The following is a 23,407-nucleotide window of genomic DNA, read 5'->3' on the forward strand; positions in this document are numbered from 1 at the left end:
ATAATTTTTGATTTGGAAATATGAAAATGTATGTTTTTCTTCCTTAGTAAATTTGGTGTAAAATATATAAAATTAATTATATAAAAAAATTATGCAAGGTTATTTTACATTTCGATTATTGAATATATTCAATACTCAGTGTTATAGAGAAAAATAATGGAAAGATGAGCGACTTTTACTAAAAGTAATATTGCTTTATTAAGTTTCTTAATGCATAATAACCAATTTAATTTTTTTAATCCTTAAACATTTGTTTTTGATTTCCAGACTAATTGACGATCAATGCATTGGTAAGATAAAAGAAAACTAATTAAAACTAACAAATTGATTATGCAAACGATGTTGTTTACGTCATGTGGGAAATTGTTATTTAAACTTGTTTTCCATTTCACTGTCTTATCAGTTATCTCGTTTAAAGGACAATTCTTAAAAACATATTTTTCTTCCTCTTAAATATTCTTTTCTTTTTTTTGTCGGGACATTTTTGTAAAATTATGTAACGAGTTTTTTTTTTTTTTTTTGTTTGTTTTTTTTTTTGTTTTTTTTTTTTTTTTTTTTTAATGAAAGCCATTTATTTATTTGAGGGTAATATAATCTGGATGATTTCGAAATGAATTGCTATCATCTTTTAAATCATTCTCCATGGAAATGGAAATGAAAATTTACTTACAAGATGAAAACAATATTTCAACAGAGTGTGAAGAAATCTATGGAGAGTATTGAGCACAAGAATGTCCTGTTGGCTTTTATTGGAAATCATGTAATGAAACATGCAACTACACTAAAATGAAATTAGCAACCCCTATGTCGGATTCTTTAATATTAAGTAGATCAATTATGTTAAAATAAATGTTCCAATGAAGACAACTAAAAAATTTCAAAAATGTTTCATTCATTTAACTGTTCTTTCATAGCTTAGGTAGGATTATTGTCAAATAATGGTTCTTAATCATAATATATTTATATTATGCATATGTCTTGATTTTTTGCCATACAATACGCCCAGATACGTTATAAATAAAGTAAAACCATCGGTACATGGCATGATGCTCTGTTACATGCAAAATCGATAAGGAAATATACCTTTAAGGGTAGACACGTAGTCACGTGACTTAATTTGACTACGTCATAATTTCTGATAATGTATACATAAAAAACACTAGTTGAAACCCCGCGCAAGCGCAGAGAATTGAATTTATACCAATACTGACAGAAAAATTCCAGTAATATATATTGTAGTTTCTACTGACAGCCTACAGGCTTATAGCAGGAAGAAATACTTTGTTCAAAATCCCGGAGGAAGTTAATGTACATCTCCAACCCAACCCCCCTTTTTTTGTAAAAAAAAAAAAAAAAAAAAAAAAAAAAAAAAAAAAAAAAAATTGAACAATAACATCAATTGACGTAACTTATTGTGAAACCTGTTTTACTAATTTATGGATATTGTACTGCAGGTGCTCTGTTTTCATTTCCGTCAAGGATAAAAGCAGCGAAAATGCACATTTTACGGATAAACTAATTTTTTTTGTGGGGGGGGGGGGGGGGGGTTAAAAATTAGCTTTTTAAGCCCTATGAATAGACCGAGTATTTGATAAAAAAGACTGTATTCAGAATAAAAAACTGAAATGTATTGATTAAAGCACACAATTTTACAGCTTTATTTGTATTCGAACAACACCTTATTCATTAATTTTCTCTTTTCATGTAAGCTAGTTTATTACGAAGTTGCCACGATGCTCTCAGTGAGGATTATACAAATTTTACTGATAAATTTATAAGGGAAACCTAACCTACTAATAGTCTTTATAAATATATTCACAACTTATCGTGTTATCAATGATTTACCATTATTTCAATGACCATTCACACAAAAGCTTTTTTTATGCTCAGGCAGCTATAATCGCCTCGTTTTTCTTATTAACATCGGGCTCGATGCTATATGATGTTCTAGAAGCTTACGTCAATATTAAGATCGGTAAATAACAAAAATAATTTGCACATTTCCCTTTTTAATGGGTTATCCTAACTTATTTCATTTATGTCATTTAAATCAAGTTTTCACTGAATAATTCAGTGATGACGAATTATGAGATAAATCAACGATTGCTTGTTGTCAGTTTCATTAAAAATTGCCAGTAAATTAGATCCGCCAACTGGAACCGCCACCATCCTCACGTTTTTGCTATTTCATGGCTGTTTATAGAAAATGAAAGTAGACTTCTGATTTAATGTACGATACTTACTATGCGAGTGAAATCTAAACATAGTTTATGGACATCATCTGTTAGCTAGTGTATTCTTAGAGGAGTAAGTAAAAACACTGGTGCACCCGTTTCGGAGTTCATTTGCAAAATTTATTAATTTATAAGTATAGATTATTAAAGTAATCAGTAAAGGTAAATTTCTAACAATCAGCGTCTTACATAAAAATATTTAAAAGTTTTAATGTTCATATAAATATTAACAAATTATGAAATAGATTGATCCACTCCTCTGCTTCCCTATAATGGGCGTCGAAAAAGTCGGTGACGTCATACATTATCTATTAGTACACAAGATCAAGTACTCTGTGATTATACGGGCAGCATCATTATGCAAATACAGGTAGAAGTCAGGGCATGATGAGGTATTTTGTGAAACAGGGATATCAAAATTTAGTTCTGCTTGGTAGGCAGTGGAGATTTTATGTTTACAATTTTATTTGCATTTAGCATTTGTGTGACGTCATAGCTGTTTTTCCAGTACTCGAAAAGGTTTTATCATGATTAATTCTTGTTTAATGATGCCTTATGCAATATTGAGGCCAGATTTGGATATTCCTATCGTTAATCAATAAAATGAAGGTCTTTAACCATGTAGTTTCATACTACAGTTTAAAATAATGAATGAAATCTTGAAAAGTACGCAATTTTACCACATCCATATGCAGTGTGATTTCCGAAATTTACTTTGTAGATTTTAACTTGCTTTGTTTGACTTTTGTAGCTTTCAAATTAACACATATTATCTGAAATAACTTTTTGAAAAATTCTTCTCTTTGATTTTCTAAATTAGGAACACATACATTAACAAGAGTAATAACTCTTTCTCATATTCAATATTCAACAATAAAATTCTGCTATCCGCAGATCTATGAACATTAAGAATTTTAAATGAAAATTATTTACTGAATTAAATTGAGATCCCTTTACCATGTGACGACTCTAGAAAATTGTGATAAGAGGAGCAATGCCACCTTGAGTCATATACATTAATTCTATCTAGAATAAAATGGGCTTCTTGCAAAGATATAGTATCACATTTTATATCATTGAGCCATTTGTATAATATTAATTTTTTGTCATAATTATTTAGACCTCTACAGTTAAATGATAAAAGCTTAATGCTAGCTATTATCTGAAGAGTTACCTCTTAAGGTAGATGTCTAGTCCGTAATGATTTGTTTTATTGGTAGAAGCAGCTCTCCTTGGGCGAAACCATGCGGGCCCTGGAGCTTTACGCAGCTTTTCTCTGAGCTTCTGCATGATCTTACCCATGATACTTTTTTCCTGGCCAAGCCTCTGGTTTAGTGTAAAGGGTTTGAGTGGCGTTTAAACCGGTTCCCCAGAATTGATTGTACATAGAATGGGCAAAGGATGTATCAACAGAAGAACAAGTAAGAAGATCTTTCATTTCCTTACATTGTTGTAATTTTTCTATGATAATCTCCTCCAGAACGGAGGGGGCATCCTGGTGTCAGGACTCAGATGTACGGATAGCTTTCCCAATAATTTTGCACTCTAAAGGAGACTTAGCCTCGCGAATACGAGACTGCTGAATTTCTTGTTTCATAAACTTGTTTGTCAATAATTTACCTCGTTTTAGAAATTGTACATACGTAGAGCATGCTCTTGTGTATCGAATCAACTGAGAGATATAAACCCCGTATGCAGGAGATGAAGGTATATTGCTACATAAGTAAGGGAAGTTGACGATTGAAAAGTTAAAGTCATCACGTTTATCATAAAGCTTGGTTGTTAGATTACCATTAACGTCTTTTTCAAGTAAAATATCCAAATATGACACAGATGTGTCAGACTCTGTAGTATCTTTTATCTCAAGCTCACCGGGATATATCGTATCGACAATACGTCGTCGATATATCTAAATGTCTAGTTGAAGGCCACAGCAAGTGTTTTCTTCTTTTCACGTATAAGATTTTGGACAAATTCTGCTTCATATGAATACAAAAAAAGGTCTGGTGATGACGGGGCGCAATTGGTACCCATGGGAATTCCAATAGATTGTTGGAAGACCTGGTCTCCAAAAACCATAGATACTTTCAATCAGAAACTCAAGCATCTTTTTTATGTCAACTTCATAGTACTTGTGTGTACAATCAGAATGTTTTTTAACAAAATAATTTTGCAAATGACCAATAACAAGGTAAGTAAATTTACGAGTTCCATTTTTATTGAAAAAGGAGTTGTCAATGATATCAAAAAGCCTGGACTTTAATTTATCGTCTAGAATGGTTGTGTATAAAGTTGAAAAGTCGTAAGTTTTTAAGCTGTTGAGTTTGGTAAACTTCTGTGATTTCAAATTTTCCAAAAGTTCCTTGGAATTTTTAAGTATCCACATCTAGTCTGGTCCGATTTATAGAAAAAAAATACTCCTAACGGCAAATTATTATTATTTGGTCCAGCATAATTTTTAACCTATTTCGAGTATGCTGAATCCGAAAAAATATGCTGGCTTTCACGAAAATTGCGTTAGAATGGTCAAAATGGCGATTCAAAATGGCGGACATCCAATTTTTCTAATTTTCTCTTAATGTCGCTCAAATAGGATAAAGAATGTGTGAATATCTCACTGAGGGTAATGCAACTATAAAATGATAAAAGAATGCTAATATTATTAGTTTAATTCAGAAAATTTAGTCGTTTCTACACTTAATTCGAATTTTCTCTTATTTATTTGTCTATTCTTTTTATATTGTGCTTTATCAAGGATTTAACATTTGCAAATATCCATACACTGCAGATTGGTATTTTTTCCTCTGTATTTCACTATTCTACAATTGAATAATGGTACAGCTGTAAGTTATAATATGAATTTCGGAAAAATCTCTGCAATGGCCCATTCATAGGTTTGCAGCAAACAACCAAAAACATCCATTCCATCTCATTGGACTTAGTAATGTGAGGTTACCACTACATCTGCCTATCTTTATATCACGTACTGCCTGGCATTGTGATCGCTTTTCATGGATATAAAAAGAATGGGAAGCGTAATTCTTAAATTATTTTTGATGCACATGAGTGGACACTGTGCATTTGCTACGCAACTTAAAGACGATTTTTTGGGGTTTTTTGGTCAGTTAATTTTCCTTCTCCTGAACCTTCTATTGACATGTACTACAATGAGTGAATTGTATTAAATATATTTTTCTGAAGCTCTGGAAAAGACAGATTTATCGCCGAAACAATTTAAAAGGAATACTTGCAGGCTTTCGAAAGGTTTCACTCGCATTCTACTGGTGTCTATTTCTGGAAAGAATGAGCAATGACATGTCCATATACGATATGCTAGTATGAGAACAGCTAAAGGTGCAAGAGGACACTCAAGAACAGTACTACAGCACTGCTTGAAGAACTACAGACTGCTTCTTCACTTAGTGCAGAATGCTTTAACCAATATCATTCTCGCATTTCATTCAATCTTCAACCATCCACTCACCCCTTCCCCCCCCCCCCTCCCTCCTTCTCACATACATAGCGAGCAGTAACAATGTTTTTCATAATGGTTGATGGGAGGAGACGGGATAATATGCTTTTTTCCCAAGGTATAGCAAAGTTAATAGGAAGAGGAATCTCTCTTGCTGTCCCTTTGTTCTGAGTGTTGCTGATTATATAGATTAGTCCATTTAATGACCAAACAAAAAAATAATACTAGAAAAGTTTCCTTTATTCTGGAACAAACTCGACTTGTTTTCCTCATATTTGGCCGTGTTCTGAACCCCTGTCCACCTAAATTCACTGCTGAATCGCTGTCATTATCAACTCGCACTTCCACTTCAGCATCCCTCAGCACACCATCAAATATAACTGAAGAAATTCTTGCCCGACTTCATTGAACCCTTTGCACTAGCTTTTGAAATTAACACTTGCAAGAGCTTAGTATTTTCCCCCAACATTCTCTATTCTAGCTTTAAATGCTATATATTCAGTCAGTTTTCGGAATTTTGGTCTTCTCAACAGCTCAAGGAACAACACATTTATGTTCAAATGTTAAAAGACTATTTTTTTCCAAAACCTTATGCAAAATGGAAAAAAAAACTCTGATAAGACATGTAGCTTTCTCTTTTTGGGTAGAGAGGTCATTCCATTAGCAAGAAAATTCTCAAACTTTATCATATGTAAATCACACTGTGTGCATTTTTGGTGAGAAAAGTTTTAAAAGTTTTATAATTGTGTGATCTAAAAGCACCTGCATATTCTTTTTGATTTCTATCACTTACAAGCTTTCGTACCAATAGGCCGAAGCCATTTTTGACTTTGATCTAGTCAACACTTCTCTCGACAACAATTTTTTTGAACACTCCAAGAACTTTACAAGGCAACTTGACCCACATTACTTTGTTAGGATAGTGTATGGTTGTATCAAGAATCAAGGGGAGATTAAACACAAACATTTTCCTCTTTCCGATTTTGTTAATTTTAAAACAATAGGCACCGAATTCCATCCGAGTATGACAAAAAATATGTTTGGTTTATCAATTTTGATTTTGAACATATATAATATTCCTTTAAAAAGGAATTTTGCAGTCGCTTTAATTTAAATAAAACAATACAAGATTATCCGTTCACAACATTAAATATTTGTGAATGAAGTTGATTTTTGTTGGCTATGAATAACAAAATGCAAATGCAGGGACGCAGAATCAGAGCTAGACAATCAAGAATATTTATGGTTTACGTATATTATACTGGTTTTGATAATTCTTAATAAATATGTTGATATATAGTATATTACATTCAAATTTATATGATTTAATAATTCCTAGCTCTCTGGTTTTGGTCCATTATTTTAAAGTTATATTTCACTAGACCTTCCACATGAGCATAAACATTTATTTTTTTCTACACTGCATGGACTAAAAGTAGATCAAAAATTTTCAACAACTTACTCAGAGATAATTTAGCAACCCTCGAACTACAATGTTCACTCGCCTTTGGGCTCGGAAAGTACTGCTCTTGGGGTAGCTTAATTGTCATATTGTCCTCCAAACAGCAATTATTGTGTGATATTATTAACCTTTTATATTAAGAAGCATGTTTATATATGTAATAAATAAAAGTTCTCGTAGATGTAGTCAAAAGCTCATCTTTGTAGTAGAAGTAATAAAACAAAGATCAGTGTCATAAAAATTATGTCATTAACAACAATATTCTCAAAGTTTTATTGGATATTTAAACATTATTATCTTAATTTAAAAATGCAAACTGTAATTAATTTCCTTTTGTTTTCTGCAAAATGACTCAGAATTAAGCAGTTTGAGTATTTTATATAATTCTAGCGTTCGCCATTTTGAATCGCCATTTTGAGCTTATTAACACAACTTTCAAATTTAAACGACTAAATTTTCCGAATTAAAGTGATAATATTAGTGTTCTATTATCATTTTCATAATTGCATTGCGCTCAATAAGATATCAACACGTCCATTCTCTTATTTGAACGACATCAAGAAATAATTAGAAAAAATGGATATCCACCAGTTTGAATCGCCATTTTGACTTATAAATTATACCTGCACCAACATTCAGTTGTAGAATAGTGAGATGCAGAGAGAGAAAAAAATATCAGTCTGCAGTGCATAGATATTTGCAAATGTAAAATTCTGAACAAAGCAGAATATTGAAACAATAGACAAATAAATCAGAGAAAATTCGAATTAAGTGTAGAAACGACTAAATTATCTGAATTAAAGTAATAATGTTAGCATTCTTTTATCATTTTTATAGTTGCATTACACTCAGTGAGATATTCACACATTCTTTCTCCTATTTGAAAGACATTAAGAGAAAATTAGAAAAATTGGATATTCGCCATTTTGAATCGCCATTTTAACCTTTCTAACGCCATTTTCATGAAAGCCAGCATATTTTTTCGGATTCAGCCTACTCGAAATAGGTTAAAAAACTATGCTGGACCAAATAATAATTATTTGCCGTTAAAACGTATTTCTAGCCTTCTTTTTAAAATCAGGACCAGACTAATCTGATTTACACCACTTCTCGAATATTTTGTTGCACAGTACTTTTGAAGTTTCTTGAAGTTTATCTAAACCCCCACACCAACACACACAAATAAATTTTAATTTTGTAGAATACAAGATTTGTACTCAAATTTTACATAGCTGGAAAAGTAGAAAAGTACAGCCTGATATCAAAATGAACCTTATTGAACAATCCACTCGGCGTTGCTAGATTCAGATACATAGATGTGTATAATTTTGTCCTGTCCGTTTCTGCAATCATGGTGATGGTTCACTGTGGAAATGCACTTTCGAATGCATTTTGAAAAAAAATTTCAAAGTGCGTCAAAATTGGGAGAAAATCAACGCACTTTGAAAATTTTTTCAAAGTGCGTTAAACTTGGGACAAAATCAACGCACTTGAGAAAAAAATTCAACGTTTACATCAACATTTTTAACCATGGAGACACTTTACGCACTTTGAAAAAATATGTATAAAACGAAAATTTTGGACTGACTTTAGTAATAGACTGCATTATTTTGTTATATTTCTTTCGAAAAACTGATGAATTGATCTACCCTCATCGAGAACGAGGAAAAGACAGGTAGAAGGTCCCTCAGCCCAACTCTTTATCTTTCCTACCCAAATATATTATTTACATGACTGGTATGTCATTGATATACTTTCTCTTAATGAATTTCAGTTAACGTAAAATAGATGAAAAAAATTGGGATAAACTTTCCTGGAAGAAAAAAAACCACCCTGTTATATTAAAGAAGAGAGACTCAGGGTCCATATTGCTGATCTAAGCAACAATACGAAATCAAATCCGGTACCAAAAAAAAAATTGTAGAATGCACAAGTAATTTTTTATTCCTCTTAATACTAATCAAATGACTGTTAAAAAGCCAGCTATTTTAAACGAATACAAATTTTTTCATTCATCTAAAAATTCCAAATAACTATAAAAAGACCCTCATATTGTGAAGGAAAATTATTTTTAATGAGCATACAAACTTGGACCCCATTTTGTCGGATTTCTCGTACATGTAGCCCTAAAGATCATATTTGAAAAAAATAGAAAATTCTAAATACAGTGAAAAGTATAAGGAAGTCCTTTGTACATTGAATTTTAGTTCTTTTAAAATTTAAAGTCCATTAATGTTCATTGCCATGATACCTACATTAGGCGTCGAAACCGGGGGGTTGGGGTTGGGGGGGGGGGGGGTCGGGAGGCTTAGCCCCCTTTTTTGCAAAGATACATGCAGAAATAAGATAGGCATTTGCTAGAAAATTGACCAATCCGTGCATATTTTTTCAAAGTGCGTTGATATGGTCGCTATTAACGCACTTTAAAACGAAACATTTTTTTTTCAAAGTGCGTTTACTCTGTCCCAAATTTAACGGACTTTGAAAAAATTTTTCAAAGTGCGTAATTTTTCAAAGTGCCTTGTAACAGTGCACAATAGTTCCAAGGCCCTCTCTCTTCAGCTCGACCATCATCGCTTTGAAATTTTGATTTGCATCCTGAAATGCAGCGTTCTTAGGTATCTAAACACCGTTTCGTATAAAATCCCGGGGGGGGGGGTCTCAGAGAAAAGCATGATGGGTAGGGATTTACCTGATATTTTTATGCAGTGTACATGAAAATTGCTTTTTTACTTTTATTTGCATAAAGTATAGAGTCTTATCTTAAGATTAAATAAAATATATTTTGAGAATTAATTTTTGTGAGACTTTTCAATAGTGGGAGATATCTCTAAAACACTCATTTTTCACGTGCGCAGAATTGCATGACCTGAGTAGCAGGTAACGTAGCTCTTTAAAAAGCTGTAAAAGGGTACCCTATGAAACAGAGTGTCAGGGACTATGGTATCTTTTATTTCAAGTTCCTTGGAATAAATCGAGTCGACATATGAATGGAAGTTACTATTGTTAATTGATAATACGTAAGTTTAAGTAAGGGAAGTTGACGATTGAAAAGTTAAAGTCATCACGTTTATCATAAAGCTTGGTTGTTAGATTACCATTAACGTCTTTTGCAAGTAAAATATCCAAATATGAAACAGTTGTGTCAGACTCTGTGGTATCTTTTATCTCAAGCTCACCGGGATATATCGTATCGATATAAGAATGGAAATAGCCATTGTTAATTGACAATACGTCGTCGATATATCTAAATGTCGAGTTGAAGGCCACAACAAGAGTTTTCTTCTTTTCACGTTTAAGATTTTGGACAAATTCTGCTTCATATGAATACGAAAAAAGGTCTGCTAATAACGGGGCGCAATTGGCACCTATTTGATTGATTGATTGATTGTATGTTGTTTTACGTCCCATTCGAGAATTTTTCACTCATAAAGGCGTCACCATATACCGGTGAAGTGCTTCAAATTTTGACCTTTACTCGGCACTCAGGGCCATTGAGCAGTGAGGGATCTTTATCGTGCCAACGCCTCCCGTGACACGGGGCCTCGGTTTTTAAGGTCTCATCCGAAGGACCCGCAACTTTCACATCAAAGTGCCGAGCGCATGGCGAAGGAACAGTTGCTACCCATTTTATCGACTTAGGTCTGTCGCGGCCGAGATTCGAGCTCACGACCTCCCGATCACGGAGCGAGCGCTCTACCGACTGAGCTACCGTGAACGGTAGGCACCTATTTGAATTCCAACAGATTGTTGGAATACCTTATCTCCTACATAGATATTGTCAATCAGAAACTCAAGCATCTTTTTTAACATCTACTTCAGAGTACTTTTGTTTACAACCAGAATGTACATGTTTGAAATTGATTAAAGTCTTCAAACACTGAGGTTATCACACATGTATCTGTGCTTTAGACAATGTGGAAAGTCCGGTATAGATAAAGGTGTGTTTATTTAACCCGTACAGGTCAATGCTTTTAAGTGAGTGGTTCCAAAGAATTAATTATATTTTTATTATCATGTGCAGTTAGATATACATAGTCGAAAACACTCATGAACGTGTTCTATGGGAGATATTTTAACATTTGTATAATTTCAAACATAATTTACTCATATATGTGCATAGAGATTTCAAAAGATTAAAGGATTTATTGCAAGGAAGTCCTCATCGCACAAGGAAGTTAATTTATATCAAAGTATTTTAAGTGAAATTCAATGGTTTTTAACTATAAGCAGTTGATAGTTGCGAAATGCCCGGTTTGGTACTTTTTATTCTAGCACTAAAAATCAAAATGAGTGTTAGCTTCGAAGGAGTTTGTTCTGAGGGACCTCCAGTGTGAGTTTTCTTTCTATAATATATTCATTATCTCAGACAAATATCGACTACAAAACATTTCAGGAAGATTGTGTAAGCATTAAAAACATGACTGATGTAACGTAACTTTCTAAATCTACTAATTTATCAGTACTTTCCATTAATTTCCTCCTGGGCTATTGCTACAACTGATATCCTTCTAGCAACTATGACAGAAAGTGAATTTAAATTCTTCGTGTATCTTATACGTCGTACTTTTTTATTTAAGGAGTTTAGTTACTTTGTTTGCAAAATTAAATGATTCGAGATTCTAAGCATTTTTCTCCCTTTGACTAACGAAATAATAGACAAGTATAAAATTCATATCATCTAGGACTGTGGATTAGGAAATAGAGCTAGAATGTAATTAATGCAAATGGTTACGCATTAAGGAACCTAATTTTCATTAGATTCCTTAAAACTGTCCATGTCAGGTGTAGGATATCTTAAATGAGACCGTTTTAAAAAGAAAATGACTAGAAAAAATATTTTTGGCGAGAAAATTTATGCTTTTATTCCTTATTAAATTCGGCGTTAAATATGAAGAAATAAATGAAAAAATTATGCAAGGTCATTTTACAGTTTGATTACTAAATGTATTCTATACTCAGTGTTACAGAAAAATTAGAGGAAAGATAATCCACTTTTATGACATTAATAGTCCTTTTCAAGTTTCTTGATGCATAGTAACCCATTCTGAATTTTTTAATCCTTCAGACTTTTTTTTACATTTCCAGACGATTGCTGTGCTACTTACAGACTAGTTGGTGATAATTGCACTGCTAAGGTAAAAGAAAACTAATTAGAAATACATTTAAACCTCGTTATCTCGAGCTCGAAGGGGCCAAAAAAAAAAGTTCCAAGGGTTTGAGATATCGAGGATGAAATACTTAATAAATACGTGGTTAGGACTTCCCAATCACTTCGACATATCCATGGTATTCGAGATTTCCGTGTTCGAGATACCGAAGTTCAACCGTACTTACAAATTGTTGAAGCAAACGATATTACGTAATGTGGGAAATTGTTAGTTTGAGAAAGCAAAAAAAAAAAAAAAATAATAATAATATAATAACTTCTATACCATTTTACTATCTTATCAGTTGTCTGGTTGAAGGACGAATTCATAAAAACATGTTTTTCCTCATCCCGAATATTCTATTCTTGGTATTTTAATAGGAACATTTTTGTAAGGTTATGTAAAAAAGCTTCTTTTTTTTTTTTAATTAAAGCCAATTTTTATTAAAGGGTATATAATTAGTACAACTTCTAAAACGAGGTAAATTACTGATAAACAAGTTGATGAAACAAGAATATCAGAAATCTCGTTTAAAGTCATCATTTCGCAAGTTTTATGGTCGATACAATGACCTTGTCAGCACATACAACCTGTCGTTGAGTCAAGTGCTGACTGTTGTTTCGATGAACAATTGAACATTATTATTTGTTATTATTATTTTATGATAAACGTGGTGACTTTAATTTTTCTATTGTTAACATTCCTTATTTATTTAGCAATATACAATTTTCACCAGCATCTGGGAGTAACTTCTCCCAGTGGACTCGATACACAAGATAACGTTCTACGTACAGTTTCTAATTCGGGACAGGCTACAGACAAATAGATTGTTGATACAAGAATAACAATTTCGCTTAGCTCAACATTTCGCTGCGGATGAGACTGGTTGATACTCACTCCTAAATATAATTTAATCCCACTCTGTTCACGGTACCGGTCACGTTAGCCTAGTGGTAGGGCGCTCGCGTGATCGGGAGGCCTGGATTCGATTCTCGTTCGCCGCGCATAATCAAACCCAAGACATAAACATAGGTAGTGACTGTTTCTTCGCCAAGCGTCCGGTGTAACGACGAAAAGTGACCCCCGTAGAATATTGACCTGGGGTCATTTTTCTGCGTAGAAAGTTGACCCCCTGGTCAATATTCTACGTAGAAAAATGACCCCCTTTTTGTAGAAATCATGGCCTGGGGGTCATTTTTCTCCGTGTGGGTTGTAGAAAAATGACCCCGTAGAATAATGACCCTGTGTCTTTTTTTATACAAAAAAAAAAAAAACAGGTTTTGGTAGGAATATTCTTGTTAGGCAAATACTTAGTGGTAAAATCACGCAGCCTAAAAGCTTTAAAGTTTAAGTAACAAAAGGTTATACTATACCTTTCATGTACATCAATAATACAAGATCTTTTATACCATTAAAGGAAAACAAATAACTATAGGTTATTATGCTGTTCGATGACTATAAGAGCAAAAATACACGTGTTCTTAGATTTGTTTTATCAAATTTTATGGAAAAAAAGGTTCCAGAGTCGTCATTTAAAAAAAAAGATTATTTACTTAGCTGGTGTCAGAGAGAGAAACATATATATGAATAAAAATGCATGGATTTTGTGTATAATTGTAATGATCCTCTTTAAATTTAACTCTGGGTAAATAATGTAAAAAAAAAAAAAAAAAAAAAAAAAAAAAAAAAAAAAGAATGAAAATATAGTCTCAAGCGTTTTTTTCTTCAGAAATTACAAGAAAGATTAATGTTTTCGAACCCTATCCAAATAAATCTGCGTGAAAAAATAGACAATTGTTTAAAAAGAAAATTAGATCTCATATATATCTTTGATTTTCTCGTAAAAAGTCTTCTCATAAATATATAAGGCAGATTAAATTTGGGTAAAAATAACAGACAGGACTAAATCAAAATTCCTCTGATATTCAAACTCAGAGACACAAAAAATGGTTAGCTCAAAATCTTTACCAATGTCTTTTGTCGTATGCTAGTGTCAACAAAGCCTAAACAAAATGAGGCTTTTTACATAAAAGAAAATTATTAATTTATAAAAGAGGTTGTTTAGTTTACTAAGAATTAACACAAGTTTATTCACAGTAGTATGTATTTCCCCTTTCTAGTTACATGTAATAATTTTTACCAGTAGAAAAAACCGAATGTTGCATTATGAAAAAGCTTCTCTGCCTAATTTACATATTATTTTACCCTAAGTATGATTGGCAATATTAGCACAATGGAAGTTGCGTTTGCAAGACTACATAGAACTGTGCCAAAAATATTGTAACACATATTGTGTTCAAATCAAGTACGTGATTCTTGTCGGCGTATCTATAGTGGTAAGTTTTGAGTGAGTGGGTAACGAGAATGTAGCCCACTCTTTAAATTTGCTGGCCTATAGAAAAAAATCTAGCTGGCCATGTCTTTCCTATACACAAATTAATCGATCTTGCTGTGTGATACAAGGTTTTAAATATATAAGAGTTTTTAATAAAAGTAATTCTTAATTTCTTACATCAAAAATCCTACTTATAGAAGTTACATAATGCATATGTGCATGAAGATGTAGATTATACATGTATCTATATAATGATCAAGGAAGGGGAGTATATTGCCAGTATTTCTATCACAATCGAAGGGCACTCCTAACAAAAATTTACTATAGTAAACTTTAATTAACTATAGTTTACTATTATTAACTATAGTAAATACTTTGATACTTTGATTAACTATGAAACTTTGTTTGGAACTTTTTTGAGATTTCAAAGCTGAAACTTTCTTAAATTGATATCAGTAATGTAAAATTTTGGGATGATATGTTAATGGACAAGAAATACGAGGGGTAATCAAAACGTTCGTGAATTAATTGAACTACTTCCATAAAAGAAAAAAAAATCAGATTTCGATGTTTATTATATTGTAAAGTGGTCTTCTCCTACTTGAATGCACATCTGCCATCGTTCTGCCCATGCGCGAATCACGTGATCCAGGCGGTCACGTGTCATGTTCCGTAGCGTTCTGTGCACAGAAATTAAAAGATTTTTCCGAGTCTTATATTTCTTACCATGCAAGTTATTTTTTTTATAACAAGAAAAGCCTATTTGTCCCAAATAAGACTGTTGGATTAGGATATCTTTTCCCAGAATGAGCATAGTGACCATCACAACCCGATTCTTTTGTATTGGGGTGCGTCGTTTATCCATTGTGGATAAAGTATAGGCGCCTTCTTTTTATCATATATGATATGTTTAAAATCTAAGGTAAACAACATTTAAGGGATTTAATAATTATATTATTGTTAAGATATTCAACTATTCTTCTAACTGTAATTTGCCGATCTTTCGTTACAGATTGCTCAACTAAGGACACATCTCTTCCCGAGCTTGCTTTCACTGGGCACCAGAACAAACATCATTTTAACCACCTCCCTTCCTTCACTAAAACAATCAATCCAATTAATGATTGAACTTCTGTCATGTCTTTTTGTCTTCATAAATCGTGTACAAATTATTATATGCCAATGAAAAAGAATTTCTAAGATAAACGTTAAACTTTAAAGCCGTTCGTTGCTCAAGTACGACTGAGTCAACCATTTTTTGTCACGTCATCTACATATTGAGTCATTTTTTATATCGTGACGTCCAAATGTGGAGCAAATATCTGCTATTTATAGAACATGTTTATAACAAAGTGTGTGACAAATTTCATTTTGATCTGAACTGTGGTTTTGTAAATAACGAGATAGTTCACGAACTTTTTGATCACCCCTCGAAGTTCCCTAAAATATAAAAAAAATGTGCACATATAAATTTAAGAACATAAAATATCACAATCATATATCCAAAAAAAAAAAAAACAACTTTGATTTACTATAGTAAAAACTTTGATACTGCATTAAACTATAGTTAACTTTGGTAAACTATAGTTTGTTTGTTTGTTTGGTTTTTTTGTTAGAGACTGTCAGTGTTTTTCATATAGCGATCCTGATACAAACAATATATATAGATATAAAACGTTATTTGATACATACGTTTTTTCCCTACAATAGAGATAATATAATTCTACAAACAATAATTGTGAGTACACAAATTACTGGGGAAACAAGAAGCCAGTGCTCTCTAGTGATACCCCACCCGCACAGACAGACGGACTAGATTTGTACCAAAAAAATATCACTGTATGGCATGCCAAACAAAAGAGTGTATTAAAATTTCAAGCATCTGTGATGAGTTGTTGCAAAGAAAACTGCAGCGAAAAAAATGTTTCGGACAGACAGACACAAACACTCACCCCGCACACACAACAGAGAGATTCGCAGGGTACAAGGTATATACCCCAATTTCCTTCGAAGCGGGGGTATTAATTCATGTAATAAATAGGGATAAATGAACCTAAAAGAGGGAAAAAGATATTACATGATATTAAAAATGAAGCAGTAATTACAATACGTTTTTTGTTTCAATGCAATGGTGTATCCAGAAACTGATACATGTAAAAGCTGGGGTGGAGACAGGTTGAAAGCGGGCAAAAATTTTAAGCTAGAAGTATGGGGTCACAAACTTGTCCTTTAAGTAGTTTCCGATAACATCCATTCCATACAGGTATCGTTGTCAGAAACATATCATGTCATTTTCGGAACAAAACATGTGGAAAAAAAACCCAAGAAAAATGAATTTATGCTCCTCAATAATATATACTCAATGGGATGCAAGCAAAGCAAAAAAAAAAAAACAAACAAACAAACAAAAAAAAAAAAAACAAAACAAAACAAAATAAATACCACGTACATTGTATATCATGCTAGTTTTGAGAAGTGGCGTTAAGAAGGGAAAGGTACTTTGCTCCTCCCCCAAAATATATTTGAAAGAAAAAAAATCAGGAGACTCTAGGCCTTCACCGACCCTCTCCAACATCGGATTAATGCATATCACATCTTATTTCTAAAGGTTTAATTATAAAATATAGTGAAAAAGTAGGGGGTCATTTTTCAACGTGTGTGGAGTCGTAGAATTAACGGCCTGGAAGGGTTTTCTAAGGCCGAAAAATGACTCTACTTGTCGTAGAAAATTGACCGGGGGATCATTTTTTTCTAAGGAAAAATTTGACCCCCCGGTCAATACTCTACGGGGTCACTTTTCGTCGTTCACCTGCACTAGAAGTGAAAATCACGGGTCTTTCGGATGAGACCATAAAAACCGAAGTCCCATGTCACGGTAGGCGTTAGCACGCTAAAGAATCCTCGCTGCTCAATGGCCCTGAGAGCCGAGTATAGGTCTAAATTTGAAGCCCTTCACCGGCATACGTTGACATCTCTATTAGAGTAAAATATTCTCGAATGGTACGTTAAACAAAATACAATCAATCAATCTGTTCTCAGAGGTCCGTGTTCTGAATACACTTTATATTGTTTAATTGAATATTTGATGATGATTACTGTTCGTTATCTTCACATACATTTCACATAAACAAGCATAATTTACATGTCTACGACGGTTATATATATATACAGAGAGAGAGAGAGAGAGAGAGAGAGAGAGAGAGAGATAGATATAGATATATATAGATATGTTTATATAGATAGATAGATAGATAGATAGATAGATAGATAGATAGATAGATAGATAGATAGATAGATAGATAGATTTGTGAAAGTAAAAAAGAAATTTAAGCATTAGCGAAGGAGAACAAAAAAAGGATCCAGGTTTGAACGCAGAATAAACAATTCATTTGAGGTAAATCAAACTTAAATAATATCCAAATAAGTCTATTTTGATTGTTCAAATATTATAACAAACATAATTTACTCAAAAGCTATTCTCTTTAAACACTTCAACTTTTTTGGCACGCATGGTCACCGATTCTGATGAAACTTTCACCATTATTACAACCTGACACATGAAACATATATCAAATAAAATGTGGTTACTACGTGACTCGGTTCCATGGTAATAGCCAGAAGGGTTTTGAAAAAGTATAGATTTTCAGTTACCTTGAATCTTTAATAAGCCTAAATAAAGACTAAAAAATCAAACAAACCACTCACACAAAAACTTAAGACCTTGTTACCACTTACACTATAATGAAAATATTTTAAAAGAGTATATCTCTATGGAAGTGATAACCATATGTACATTTGGAATATATTTTAAATTTTGAAAAATGCTCAATATTCACTAATCAGATAGGTATTACTTCATCACACCCAATCACAAACATAAGGGAAAAAACAAAAGATTTGAACTGAAGTGATAAAGTCTAACATGTAGCAATATTTTTCAAATATAACTTTCCTGGCTGCAATGGTATTATAATGTAGCCAGGTAAGTTGTTCATGGACATCAATCATAAAAGTTTTTGGAATCTACAAACAAGGGTACGTATCCAAAGAAACAGAATTTTTAAACCTTATGTTTAGAATTGTGCATTTTTTTTAATTCTGGAAATAAGGACCACACCATTGTCTTTAAAACAATTGATCATCAATTATAACGAAATGTGCTCTTTAAAAAAGATAGGATCAGATCTAATCATACAGGGAATAAATTTGAAATCCCTTATTTTTTAAAACCATAGCAATCATTACCAACCGATAAGAAAAATCGTATTTCTTCCTTGGAATATATGTTATAAGGATCGGATCTATCTTTTTTATTTGGTTGCATTTTAACCTATTATTGCTTTTATTTTTGAGTGTACATGTTTTTCAAAAATTGAATAAAATTGTTTCTTTTGAATACTTTGTTTTCATGGTAACGTATGTAGCAGTTAATTTACGAAATGTGTTTATCATCCATCCAGACATCAAGTCTTCAACTCTTGGAAACAGTCATTTTCAGTTGTCTGCGAGATAATTATCTCGTTAAAACGAGTTAAATATTTTCATATCGTGTCAAAAATGAGCCTATTTCGATTTTGTAGAGAATGGTTCTTAAAGCTATTTAATTTTTGAAATACTTTTTAGGCCATTAAGCAACACGTGTATTTTGAGTTTCCATTGTCATGCATGTGAATTACAACAAGAACATCCAGATAATCTTTATTCAAACTGAGCACATATATCCAACAAAAGAGAATATAACTTGATTCATAGACACTTTTTGTTGCAATCTTGAAAATAATGATGTTTCAAATACAAATAAAAGTAAAAAAAAAAAAAAAATAATGACGACGATGACGAAATTACTAAATCTTTTTACATGTAATTTGTTTAAAGCTCTATATAATTATAGTCATCCACAAGACTTAGTCCATTTCATTCTCTGCTTTAAATTTATAAGAATACCCAGAATTATGTGGGTAACTAAGCGTTGTCAGATGAAACTTTTTTGCATTTTTGTCGATATAGGAATTCTTTGATTTCACATAAAAATATTTTCTTTGTTTTGTTTTGTTTATGTGAAATCATAGTTTTTTTTTGTTATTTTTTTTAAAATCATAATTCTTTAGCACATGTTTTAAATAATAGTCTTGCTTACAAAAAGAACTTTTCAAAACTCACATAATCTCGATGAGGAAATAAATACTCTGCTCTCGTCATTCAGGGAAGTAGAACTTAACGTGTTTATTAACCTGTATGTACATAATAAAGTTTTTTCCTGAAATGTAAATGTAATGAATTATTCTTTAAATCTTTAAATTCTTCAGAATGTTTCGGAACATATGGAGGGAACTGCTCCACGCCATGTGGAGAGAAATTCTACGGCTACAGATGTAAAGAAACTTGTAACTGTACAACGTATCAAGTTTGCAACAAATTCTTAGGATGTCAACAGGATGGTGAATTGTGTTTCTTTGATTTTTTTTAAATGAAACATTTCTTTATAATTTAGAATTGCTATTATAAGCAAAATCGTAACGTGTAAGGTATTTGAAAGGAACTCAGAAGTAGACGGTTGAAATATGCAACACATGCAAGCACCTATTATGAATTAATATAAAAAGGAGCTTATAAGCTTCGTCAGTTTCACTGGAAGAAACATGCACATGGAATCAACATTTCGCGTAAGCTTGGATAGAATATCTTTAACCGGAATAAATTTCATCATCAGTAGAATGTAAAACAGATCTAATGCCACACAAAGACATGTTTCAGAAAGTTTTATATATAAAGAAGGGTATGTAATACATATGTATTAATATTTACGACATTTACAGCAATCAATGTACATTATGTAGAAAAAAAAAGAATGCAGCGGTGACAGAGTTGTGCTGGTTTTAGTTATTGGACTTGGATCCGTTACTCTGTCAGCTTCTCTGGTTTTTGTTGGTATTATGTTTTGTAAATGGTAAGAATCAATTGTGGTTCTGTAATGTTTTTCAGACTTTGCTTTTCTTACTTTCTTTACTGCAATTCTACTGAGATGAACTTTTATTAAGACTGAAAAAGTGCACAGTTTTAAAGAGGAAAGGACTATATTCTGTAGTGGCCAGTATCTGCCCCCAAAATAAAACTTTGATGGAGAAATCTTTAATTATGTTCTAAACCAGGTGGATATTTGCAGACTTCAAAGCATTAAATATTTTTATCAACTATGACATCATTAGTTAGATATGACGTCAATAAAATGACGTAAATTCCAAATTGCAATGATTTTGAGAGAAAATAGCGTATTTTACGTCGGTATTTTGATTGGAAATTATCGAGCGCAGGTCTGCTCAGACTAGATCTTTTGATATAATGTGTAGAATGATAATATCAATGAAATATGTGAATATGGTACCTGAGCAAGCTCTATAAATACTATAGTCAAAATTGAACAAACTCTGTGCATTTTGGCCTCTATTTTAAAAATAACGGAAATCCAAATAGTTTTTGACGTCACAGACACAAGAAAAGCCAACTAATTTTTCCAATTTCATAATATATTGTCTTAATTTGGGTTATTTTATACAATATATGCACTTTTTCTCATTTCAAGAGATTTTCAAAATTTGACTATTATGGGGGCAGGAATACGCCCTTACCGTACATAGTTCTTTGGTAGTGCAAATTTCTTTCAAATTGAGTTTAGTGTCCTCCGCGATGAAAGTAATCATTTGATCATTTTCTTTTTTATTTTTTGTGTAACAAACACCAGTATATAAGAGGAACAAGGCACAGTTTTCACTATTTACTGGAAGAGATTTTATTGTCTTCCGAGTTTATTACATCGTCGATGTCAATAATTGTTAACCTGGATTATCATTCTAGGCGGATACATTTGCAGAGAAGATTTAAAATCGGCGAAGATAACACAAGGGGTAAGACATAATAATTATAGATCTTTACAATTGTATGTGTATATTTTTTATTTAAGGTCAAGATCTAGTAAATGAGTTTAGACTTTCTTCTTGGTGCTAGATTCATTATGACGTCACAATTGATTTAAACTTAATTTTTCCCGTACTTTACGGCTTCAATAGAATTATGTAGAAAATAAAGCACTTGCATGGAATTCAATTTGAAATCATGTCAAATCCAACTCTGAAACCCTTATTCCGTTTAATATCATTTTAAAGTAAAGATCAAGAAGATATGAAAAACCGTTTTCTGAGAGACTGTAGGCAATATTGATACATTTCCTTTGTCTGAGATGGAAAAAACGCCCATATTTATACCAGACTTTCTTCATTTTTCATTGAAAATGGGCAGTTTATAATATATTTTTTCGATAAGTTTACCCAAAAATTATGTCCGGATACACCTTATTTTACCAAGCTATATTCGTAAAGGATCATTAAAAGAATATGTATCTCAAATTTGAGAAATCTGTGGACACCTTTCATTTACTAGATCTTGACCTTAAATTAAAAGACATTTAAAGAACATGCGCTTTTCCTAATGTATTTAAAGGGTTTCGAGTGAACTTGCTCTCATTTCCTGGTAAACAAGAAATATTTGCCGAAACCTACATGTACGACGATGTTCAGGAATCCAAAATTATCCTTGATGACAAGAAAAACAAAGAACGTGAAACCGGAGAATATAAATTCTACAGAGTACAATCAGTTGTTGAACAACCAGAATATATCAAAGAAGAAACCGAATCATGAAGAAGGCAAAGAATACGACTCTGTTGACGAACGTTTTCAAAGAGACAGTATTCTAGTCACCCTGTCCGAGTTTCCTGGTGACGATTGTTACATCAGTATTTTCCAGAATGCCAAACGTCTACGAAGAATATCAAAGTCCTGTTCTGATTTAAAAGAGGTCACTTCTAAACCATGTAACAATATCTTTAGCAACTATTACGATGGCTTTATTCAAAATATGTCAGAGAAAGCTGCTCTAATTGAGCATTTATAGCAAACACTTCATTAAGAGATTTTATGGTAGAAAGAAGAATTTTAGAGCAAATTAGTATTTACATTTTTAATATAACATTAAAGAGACAGTGCAGCTGAAAAACACAATACATCTTTAAAAGTAATGTATAAAGTTGATGTCGACAGTTTTAGAAACATGAATATCCTCTTCTCATCCCCAATTCACGTAATAAGAATCTTCCGGGAATCCACAGGTCGTACTTGTAAACAATCTCGAATCTTTTTATTTGACACGTGGCTTAACTACAGATCTAGAGTGTACAATTATATCGGAATACGAGGTAAGAGCAATTCTCAAAAGCCAAATATCATTACTTGTCCGATAAATTATTAATCGTTTACTTTTTAATCTGCTTTCAGACGCATTTTTTAAAAAAAATTCTCGAATGGGACGTAAAACAACATACAATCAATCAATCAATAAAAAATAAAATTACAAATATTGATTTTTTTGTGTTTTTGAGCTCAGGAAGGGAAAACCACCAATTGCAAATCATACGTTATCGTGGCAAAAAGTCAATTTTTTTTTAGTGCCGTTCTATTGAAATTTGCACTTTGAATGACAATAATATGCATAGAAAACGGGTGCATATTTCTGTTGAGCTTGCACTTATTTGTAATATGTATTTCTATGCGCCATAAAAAATTGTTAATTTTAATTTACATAATCAAAGTTAATTAATTACTAAACTTTTAATTTAAAAAATTGTCAAACCCTATTGATGACATGCACCGTATGGCTCCTTTAATGTAACATATATAGCATCACATGTATGAATCATATTCC

At 32.2% G+C, this 23,407-nt stretch overlaps 1 pseudogene; it reads left to right on the forward strand.

Annotated features, from left to right (window-relative positions):
• The first annotated feature begins 16,574 nt into the window (after positions 1-16,574).
• LOC133191276 (uncharacterized) lies at positions 16,575-22,600 on the forward strand (annotated as a pseudogene).
• The last annotated feature ends 807 nt before the right edge of the window (positions 22,601-23,407 follow it).

The sequence above is a fragment of the Saccostrea echinata genome, unplaced genomic scaffold (assembly GCF_033153115.1).
Source record: "Saccostrea echinata isolate AGI-Se365-2 ecotype Australia unplaced genomic scaffold, CSIRO_AGI_Sech_v1 ptg000023l, whole genome shotgun sequence".
In the NCBI taxonomy this organism is placed as follows: domain Eukaryota; kingdom Metazoa; phylum Mollusca; class Bivalvia; order Ostreida; family Ostreidae; genus Saccostrea; species Saccostrea echinata.